General features: G+C 30.3%; 1 long non-coding RNA gene across 1 annotated transcript; it reads right to left on the bottom strand.

Moving 5' to 3' along the window:
* Window positions 1-587: 587 nt before the first annotated feature.
* LOC118188071 (uncharacterized) lies at window positions 588-6,431 on the bottom strand. Its single transcript, XR_004758053.2, has 4 exons — window positions 6,275-6,431; window positions 5,140-5,249; window positions 2,927-2,969; window positions 588-812 (listed from the first exon to the last, which is right to left on the bottom strand). It is a non-coding gene; the product is annotated as an uncharacterized LOC118188071 (long non-coding RNA).
* Between the last annotated feature and the right edge of the window lie 4,554 nt (window positions 6,432-10,985).

The following is a 10,985-nucleotide window of genomic DNA, read 5'->3' as shown; positions in this document are numbered from 1 at the left end:
TAATCTATTATTGTTGTCTTTTTCAGTTTAAAATCTTATAAATATATTAGATCAGTACTAAAAGTTCACCTCTATAAAAGAAATGCTTTATTGAGGTATTTTTAAAAAGTTACCTTTTACAAGGTAACTGTTAATTTCATAAATAAGTTCATAAAATTATGCAAATTCAAAATTACCTAAATATGTTCTTTATTTTATCTTATATACCAGATAAAATTTCAAAAAGTTAATTTGTTTAGGAATATTGAATTTTTTAATATTTATCTCATGTGACTTTTTCTATAACATCATTATAAATGTGCATGTTGATGTGGACATATCAATTATTTTTTTCATCAAATAGCTTTATGGTATTAAATGATTTAAAAAGAGGCAACTGGACAAAAGAAAGCAATTAGAAGTTGGCTAATTTTTTATTAATTTGTTGTCAAATGCTGTGTATTTTAGATTATGCTCATATGATGACAATGAGTTATTTAAATTATAAAATTATTATGAAGATATCCCACATAAATTAACAAGTATAAAATTTCAAGTTGTTTGAAGTATTATGAACTGTAATACTTGCAAAAGAAATACACATGAAATTAATTTAAGAATTAGGTTTATTTTACAGGTATTCAAAAACTGCAATTACTGTTAAACAATAAAAACTAACATCAAATCTGAAGAGCATATTTTTTTCAATAATAAAATTCAACATAGACTTCATGCAGCTTCGCCATATTTGTTCTATAGTTCGCTGTCTTTAATATCCTGCTCGATTTTTGTAAAAATGAATTCTTTGTCACCCAATGTTTTGAGAACAGCTCCTAAACAAGAAAAAGAAAAATTTGTAATAATTTCACACTTCAGAGGTTTTCAGTTTTTAAATATAGTTGAAGTATTAAAAGATGCATATAAAATGCACTGAGTATTTCATATTTAAAAATTTACATTTCAGTAATTAAAAATTTAATTTCACACTATCACACAGTAAGCTTCAATTATATACCTTACACAATGCCTATAATTTCAAGTGAAAAATACTTAAGATTTGTTTAGAACTGCAAGGTTGAGAAAGTCTTTAATGGCTATGTTTGTATTTAAGTACATGAGAAAAAACTTAATTTTGTATTAATTATATTGCATTAGCCTTTTCAATTTTACTCCTACATATAGTAAAGAATATTCACTTTCTTACAGATAACTTTTTCTTAAATAAAAAGTAAGCAGAAAACTAATCACAACACTATATACATATAACAGAATACTTCATAAACATATACATGTCATTAACATACGTATATGCATTAACAGGCTATTTTACACATTTCAATAAACCAGAAACCAATACACAATCAAAAGTATTATCAGTAAATTCCTCCAAAATCAGAGCAAAAATCTTTAATTATGATAACAATGGCATCTCAGTTTGCAATATAAAATATTTCAAGTCTACATTCATGTGCATTCTAAGCAAACAGAATGCTGAATAACAATAAAATTATAAATACCATAAAAAAGTTAAGAACCACGTAGAATGATAGCAAGACTAAATAAGTCTTCCTTCAAAAATCAATTTAAATTCAAAAATTTGCCTTCCTGTTTAACATCTCAAAATAGGGTTACTGCTTTCACTAACTAAATTTCCTGTCTTGGCAAAATAAAAATTTTCACTTCTGTTGCAGGAAATATTTGCTGTAAACTTTGTATGCAAATAATCCAGTGAAAAAATTTTAATTGTGGCTTGAATATTTTCTTTATTAAATAAATGAAAATTTGCCACATAATATTAATTTATGATCCACATGAAGCTTTTTACCTCTACCATATCATGCAGCTATTTTAAAATATATACTCTCATTTAAAAGCAACAGAATTTTTTTAACAAAATTAATATAGTATAAATCATTAATAAATCTTCTAAAAACAGACCCAAATTTTCTGAATTTGATACCCAAAACATAATTCTACGTAACTGTTAATGTATGCATTTGCTTGCACATACTTAAAATGAATTATACACACAAAAACTTAACATATTAACTTAATTAGCAGGATGACTCAATTAGGGCAAAATATGAAAGAAATCTACCTGATGGAATATTTGTAAAAGATATATTTAAAAAAAGCTAATATTGTTTACCTTACACATAGCAGAAATTGAGTAAACTGTATGCAGCTGGATTATTTATTAGGAATAGAAGTTAGATCAAAGTACCAAAGTCACACTAGGGCTTTAACCATTTGGGTGCAAAGAAGCACCTGAATTTCAAAAAGAATAATTTTAAAAAGCTAATAGAATTATATAACTTTTACAATCTAGTACAAATATTAGACACATAAACAACACTAAATGCCATTATTTACTTGCATATTTTCCTTCTTTGTGTACTTTACTCCTTAATTTTTCAGGATATGGTTTAGAAACAGAGTTATGGTAAAAGTGTATACTGGTAAAAAAAATATTGCTGAAACTGATAAGTCCTTTGAATTATATACTATAGTGCAAAGAGGGATGGAATATGTGACTAAATATGATAAATCAGATTACAATAACATTAAACAAATAACATGAAAAACTGAAAAAAAGAAATTTTATTTGAAATTATTTTTTAACTCATGGAAAGACAGACAGTATTTCCAACTTATTAAATTCAATTATATTTTACCTTTGTCAAACCAATATTGGTAAGAGAGTTGTATTTAAAATCGGTGCTAAGCTAAAACTGCTTTCTTGCCTAATTTTATACTATTGAAAATACCGGTAATTGTCAAAGTTATTCGTACTCAATATGTGTAAGATTATTAATGAGTTGCCAAACCTCAGTTAACCATCTAATATACTACATTCAACATTATTATTTTTCTTTTTGAATGTCAGGTTTTCATTATTTCTGCCAATATATAATAAAGATTGAGTTAATGTAGAATAGAAAATTACCTTGCAAGTTAGCACCTTTACCTTAGTGGCAGTACTTCATTCTCTAGAAAAAACATTTTAAATTATTATACTTAAACAAAAAATTCATATTTGTTACAGCAAAACATCATTAATACAATAAACCAGAGTTGAATGCAAATCTAGTTTAACTCCATTCTTGAAAACTAGTTTATTACTTTCAATTTAATTTAAAAATAATAAAAAATAAGGTACGTATTACGATGACTACCTAGATATCTCGCCTAAACTGGCAATCCTTGTAGGTTATACAGGTTAACCCTAACATAGGTTATAGAGGGCACTAAGATAGAGAGTATTAATCCCACACTAAGGACTCTAACATTTGATAGGAACAGTTTGAAAAGTGAAACAGATATTTATAGTGAACCAATGCAAAACAAAAACAATAGTTCTTTAGGGACAAAGCCCCTTTGGACTAATAAATCCGAGTAAATTAACAGCTTTTAGCTATTTTTTCTTCTTGTAAAAAATAGACATACATAATATTTTTAGAAAATAACAATACTTTAAGCATGCAATTTCCACATATTTAACACAATAATTCATTCTAGCTCTGTTGCAATATTGGCAAAGGTACTCCTCCGTTATTAGGACGGGATTCAGAAATGTACAACGAAACCTCGAGATACGAGGAAAGTATGAGCAAAATACGAGATTAATTTGAGTAACGAGCAATGAGCCAGGCTGTTGGTATGGGTGGCGCCATTTCCCTATCCGGCTCAACTCGGGGAATCCCCTCGTCAGATCACTCAGTGTTCTTTTATATACGTGTTTGTGCACTTGCAAGTTAATTGTTTTGACATTTAACGTGAAAATAATTATTTCAAGATGCCTCGCAAGAAGATTGTTGCCTCAGATAGTGCTGCAAAGAAAAATAAGGAGGCCATGGCCGTCGATATCAAGAAAGAAATCGTAGATAAACATAAGCATGGTGAAGGAATTGGCGAAGACTTGCGGCCTTTCAATATCGAAAATCTATACTATTCTGAAGAAGCAGGAAGAAATTAAGAAACCTGATGTAGCCAAAGGAATTATCGTTGCTTCCAAGCACCATAAAAGTACTCCTAGATGTTGAGAAGCTGTTGTTGGTGTGGATTAATGAGAATGAGTTAAAATGTTGGTAACAAAGTTAAACTATTGTTATATTATTTACCAGTGTTATTTATTAGGAAAAATTGACTTGATATTAAAATGTTGATATTTTTTGGGGTGTGGAACGGGTTAACTGAATTTCCATTATTTTCAATGGGGAAGCTTGTTTCTAGATACGAGAAATTCGCTATACCAGTTGAATGCTGAAACGAATTAAACTCGTATCTCGGGGTTCCACTGTAGATATGTAAGCATGTGTATATGCATGTATGCGCATATACACATACATACATAAAGAATATACACATGCACACACGAGCACCTACATTTAAAAATGCATGCATATAAACACACATTTCTGAATCTCCTGATAACAGAAGAATACCTACATGAATCATAGGATTTACATTATTCAGTTTCATTAGAATTCTTAAATGCAGAGAATTTACATTAATCAGTTTTATTAGAATTCTTAAATGCAGAGGATTTACATTAATCAGTTTTATTAGAATTTTTAAATGCAGAGGAATTACATTAATCAGTTTTATCAGAATTCTTAAATGAAATCTTCACTATCCGAAAATTCAGTTTCATTTCCAGCTGAAACTGTATCAGGACAATCTTATTTATATTATTTCCCTCTAACAACTGAACATTTTGAAAACCTTTTCTATTCCATGGAAAACTAATGCTACATTAAACATACATTTTCTAAATCTGAAAATTTTAAGTTAGCTTAGAAACTGTAATCATTCTTAAAAAAGTTTGATTTATGCAGATGTTAGATCAATAAAATTACTTTCCTGTGAAAAAGTAATATGGCATTGAACAACACGATTTTACACATCAAGACATACTGAGTGAAAATTCCTGAAATGTTTTATTTCTTGGTATCTCTGCAAGAATTGTATAAATAAGACTACCTTCCTTTTATATATATAAAAAAAAAAAAAAAAAAAAAAAAAGTTTAGTAAATATACTATGAAGAAAATTGGTTACATTATTTACAGTTCATAATTAATAGAAAATAAATCATTTCTTATCTTATCAGAATTTATTTTTATCACATTCATAAACAGTACTAATTTAAACAAACATACCATTATGATTTCAATAACTATGAAATAGAAAATCCAAATCTGCATCTTTGATGGTCTAGTAGATTGGACGTCTCGTTTACTACAATTCAGCAGGGTGCTGACTCCCCAGACTGTAATATATATATATATATATAATTAATTTACAAGGGAAAAAGCAACAAAAATATAAACAATTTCTTGGTTTTATATAAGCATTTCTGCACATTTACAATTTAAATTTTTTTTAACTATCTAGTTATATCAAAATACATGATTTAGTAAAATATAATTCAAATAATTTAAGGTATTTTAGATCAAATACTAATTTTTCAATAAATTTTTTCATGCAAGTCTAATAATCAACATAACTATCAGGTTTTGACTTCGAAAATTATGTTTAGAGAAACTTGAAGCTGCAGTAAATAGTAATAAATTTATTCAAAACTGAAAGTAAAGCATTCTTACTTTATTTTTTTTCTTTAACTATGGCAGATCTTTTAAAACAACAAAATCAAACAAACAAAAAAGAAATGCATTCATGAAAGGATATATTTCAGTAATTACTAGTGCATAAAAATTCAGTATATATATAAAAAAATGAACACAGATTTGGAACAAAGTACCTATGTTTCTATGGCATAAAGTTTCCTTTTTTAACAGCACAATATCTTTGAGTTAAAGATTATATATTAAAGCAAATTTATAAAACTAAATTCAAAAATAAGAAATTAAATTATTTTTAGGGAAAACACTAAGAAAATAAAAAAATTTTGAATTTCATAAATAAATGAAAGTTACATGCTTTATTTTTTGGCATAAGGTAGATAACATTTCCATAACAGATTTCTGAACAATTAGTCATGTTAATATTGCCTTTCTTTTTCCATTAAAAGCTATTTCCTGCTTAATTACAGTATGCTTTAAGATAAATATTAAAACGTTTGAGTAAAAATAATATAACTATAAAAAGGTGAGACACATACAAAAAGGAGTGACGCAAACAGTAAGAAACAGACTAGTGCAAAATTTAACAGTACCATCCTGAAAATGAATCATATGGAAAATCACATTTCCTACACAGACGCTATTTATAAAATTTTATATAGGTGAAAAAAGTACGACTATTAAACACTGAAAATATAAAATATTCACTTACTTTCTTCAAATAATTAGTAACTTCGATGGATTCTGTCACAAACGCCAATCCACGAACAAACAGTATTCTTTGCGACTTTACCATTCTTTTCGACCGCCATTGCTGAGTGCTGACTTCACAAATATCCCGCCACAACCGGAAGTAGAAAGTGTCTGCTTTGCCATTGGTCAGTGAACAAGAATTGCAACGCTTTTTTTTTCTTTATAATTAAACATATTAAGAAAGCCTCTTAATTAGCATATAAAATAAACTTACTTTTGCATTATATAAATTTATATTCACAGCATCTCTGTATTAAGGTAATAATTAAATTTTTCTACGAAAAATAGAAATGTCTCTATATGCTCATGCTCAGTGTATAATCGTAAATCCGGTTAATTTTTATAGCGTAAAATTAACTATGCAAATTTTGAGTTCATTTAACTGGACCCTTGTACTTATTCTGTAGATCTCCATATTAAGAATGAAAGGAAAAATATAATATAATTATTTATTTACATTATTTATTAATTTTTTCCTCATATAAAAATTATTAAAATCGCTATATCATTTTTTCCGTACATTAAACAAAATTTAAAAAAATTAGCCTCATATGATTTTTATAACAAAGATTAAAGGAACTGAAATATATGTAAAATATCATGATTCAGCTTGCAATTTCGTAGAGTTATTATTATTATTATTAAATAAAATATTAGTATATCTTTGATTATAATTAATGATCCTTTGGTCTACATTAAACATTTGGTCTACATTTGGTTCAAGAAGTTAAACGTTTTCGAGCATCTTCTGCTGTATTTATTATTATATTCCTCGACATGAAAGATTTGCTAGTCTTATTCCAATTCAATTGCCCACATTTGCTAAATAAAATAAGGAGAGTATTGTACCAAACTCAGTAAGTACACAAATTTAATATACAGCTTATTCCAGTTAAATGGGTAATAGGATTTTCATAAAAGAAATTAAATTGTGTAAATTAATATAAGTGTTGATATGAATAAAAATAACAAATTTGATATAAGAAAATAAATAAGTTATTTTGAAGATGTTTAAATTAAGAAAATATAATTTTTTGCAAAAATGCACGTAAAGATTTAGCTCACATGTTAAAATTTATAGAAAAATTTTAGCCTCATATATGAATGCCCCTTTTTTCATGTTCGTGGACAAGGAAAACAAAGTGAAATGCCAGAAATACACTAAATATTTTGAATTAATAAACTTCATTTTCAATCTTTTTAGACTTCGTATAATATCCGTAAAAGTGACGAATAAAATATACCATCATGGCGGTAGTTTTATCAGTACATTCGGATTCGTATAATTTTCGTAAAAATAACGTGTGGAAAATAACGATCAAGAGTTAACAGTAACTTCAGTCTTTTTCATTCGTATAAATTTCGTAAAAGTAACGTGCAAAAAATACCATACCCTTATTTCACCAAAATTATACGTATATTTTTGGAGACGTGCTCCTTGGGAAATACCGCTCCTGATTGATTTTCGTACCCATCCATCATTTAAAGGCGTTGGTATTCGCATCCAAGTCCAGCCAGATACTACAGCTCTATTTTCTCGAATGGAAACATATACAGACGGCTCGAAAATTAATGAAAATACAGGCAGTGCTTTTGCTGTTTTGCGGAATCATATAGTTACACATCATTCGAAAGGTCAACTGTGCTCTCAAAATTCAGTATTCCAAGGTAAAGCGATTGCTCTTGCACAAGCCTTACGCTACTTAATCACTTAGGTATTAAAAAAGCAGTTATAAAGACAGACAGTCTATCGTCGTTGCATTCTTTGGGTAATCCTGACCATCCCTCTCCCATCATCCAAAACATTTTTGTATGATCTAAGAGAGCACTTTCCTCATCAGCTTAAACTTGAGTGGATCAAAGCCCATGCTGGGCATTACGGAAATGAAACGGCAGACAGTTTAGTCAAAGAGGCAGCTTCAGGCAATGCAGACACTCAGGTCAATATCCCGGCCCATTTCTTATTTAAAGAAATGCCTGAGATTGAAGGCTATTGGACGGTGGCAAGAGGAATGGGACCAGGCTCAAACGGTCGACGAACGCAGTATCACGTAGCGTATGTGGACACTGAACGTATCATTTCAAACCCTCAGCTCGTCCGATTTATCACTGGTCATGGTCCATTTTCGCAATATTTTGCAAAATGCGGACTCAGCCATACTGACTGCTGCTGCGGAGATATTGGGTCCCCAGAGCATTACCTGACAATTGACAATTGATCACTGACAATTGATCTTCATATTCAGCTGCCAACTACCAACAGGCAGGCGTTCTGCAAATTTATCATAAGGCAGAGATATCTGGTTATAAATATTGTTAATTTAATAGACAAACTGTCTGCGCTGGGCATGGACTTATGTCAGACAGCATAAATTCTCCTGCTGCCATAAACGTTGAAGGGGTGCTATAGATAGTGGTGGACGTGGTGCTATACTAATTAACCGTTTGGCAAAGGGATAGTCCCCACGTCCCTCGTTCTCTCTCTCTCTCTCAGGTCAGGAAGTTTCTGTACTGAATACGCTATTCAAAAATAGTAAAATTTAGAGAAAATTTATGAATAAGTGTACGCATCCACATAGAGTAATTGGAGATTCAACCGCTACAATGAACGCGCTTTAAGAAATTGAGAATACTTAGCATGATGAAGATATACGTTGTAGATGAACGATAAACAAATTCCAGTACCCAGGGTATTCACAGCCATACAAAAATGAGTAGACAATTCCGTAAAAAAATTATGTAATCTGGTGATTTGATTGATTGGCATTAAACTTCCCTATGTTATGTTAATATAACCAGTAAGTTTCATTATGATTTAGATCTTTTACTGTCACTTCTTCTTTCCCTAACAGAATGAAAATCGGGTTTGAGAATATTTGAGGTGAGATTTTCAGATTGTATGAGAGAGTCTGTTTCTGCCTTTCGAGGCCACGTTATTAGGTTTTTGCTACTTGTAGATAAGATAAAATTGTATTATTCGGTTTTGGCTGCCGTAATTTTAAATTACTACTCCAGTGAAAAGTTTTGAGCCAACTTCGCATTAAACCAATTGTGTTACTAGGCTTAGTTTTAAATTTGAAATTTACTGTTATTTTAAGTCACATTGCCACAAGTGGTTATACGATGTTGTCAAGCACGAGACGCGCATTTTATGTTCAAGTTCTGATTTAAGTAAAACCTTTCCAAGACTTTAACTTCAGACACAGCCATAATTCTTTCCAAGTCTGTTAGGGGTTTGATTCCAGTTTATGCTATCAAAGAATATTAAATTCTATAAACTGAGTGTCAGTGGTATTCCACTTCTTAGGAGATGTAACGTTTGCTTAAAAATGACATAGCAACCGCGAGCGCCTTCTGGAAGAGTAACGGAAAAAAGTTCTGCTTTTCCGAAATGGCAACAAAAATTATATTCTAAAGATATTTGCATATAAGGCATTGAATATTTTATGAGGGAGTAGCTAATATTTTTACCCTTTTTAAAGCTTAAATAAAATTGTTGATATTGTCAAAAACAGTTTGTTTATTTTGAAAAACTTAGCTTTCTTTTCAAGAACCATTATTAACTGAAATTTAGTAAAGTGCGGAAAGGAAATATATCTCAGCATGGAATATGGAATGGTAAAAGAGTACGGCTGTGTATGGATTTTCATACACAAAAAGAAATGGACTTCACACTAGAAAGAGAGGAACAGCAACAGTTTCTAGGGCAGTGGGGAAACTTTACCCAGTCGTTCACGAAAATACAATTAGTTACAATTATATCGGCTAGGTAAATACAAGTACTTTTCACAAAGACGGGTCTTAATATCGTATTCATCGTCCTCTGAAACGTGGCAGGAGTTCCCCATAAGCCAAATGGCATTCTCAAAAAAGCCACAAATGCCTAACTTTGTAATAAATGTGGTTTTTGACACATGCTTATGGTTTTACATATATTTGAAAATATCCGGAAGTAAGATCTAGCGTCGTTATGCAATTCATTGATTTAATCTTCTTAGCTACTTCTTCGATTATGGGCAGTAGATAAACGAGATATTCAGTGATATTATTTAATTTTCGGTAATCCACTTCAAAACACCGCCTTATGGTCCTTTGATGGGATATTAGTCTTTTTACGGCATCATAGGACTACCGGTCTAGCGTAAGGAGCTTTTTATGGGAATTATGACCTTATTTTTCAACATATCAGCGACGTGTTTTTCAGTTATCTGCTCTTTATCATAATGGTAGGTTTTTGTTTTACAGGAAAGGGGCATTTCTTGTGCCCATGCTGTGGTTTAAAGTTTGGGTTAAGCCTAGTCCTCATCAAACAAATGAGCAAACCAGCTATTCCCACTTGAACCATTCTTGCGGCTCCAACAGCGTCAGTTCCAGGGATGGTGGCTGCACTTGTTCTTCTTCCACCTGGTTCACCTCGAGTGGTACCGTAGCTTCCTGAAAATTAATGTCAGTTTCACCGGCTTTAAAAACTCCATTCCCAGAATTATTCGAGCTTATAGATTTATCACAACGAAGAAAACATTCTCTTGCTAATTTTTTGTTTGGATATTGTAATGTGACATTTCCTACATATGTACACTGTTTGCCTTGAGTGGCAATCACTTTCGCTTCTTCAACCCCAAACATTCAATATTTCTTAAAATGTTTTCGAAAAACAGTCATATTGCTTA

Source organism: Stegodyphus dumicola, chromosome X2 (genome assembly GCF_044657685.1).
Source record: "Stegodyphus dumicola isolate Sdum_Otavi_A_Nest chromosome X2, ASM4465768v1".
Lineage (NCBI taxonomy): Eukaryota > Metazoa > Arthropoda > Arachnida > Araneae > Eresidae > Stegodyphus > Stegodyphus dumicola.
The sequence above is the reverse complement of the archived record's forward strand: the minus strand, read 5'-3'. Positions and strand labels throughout refer to the sequence as shown.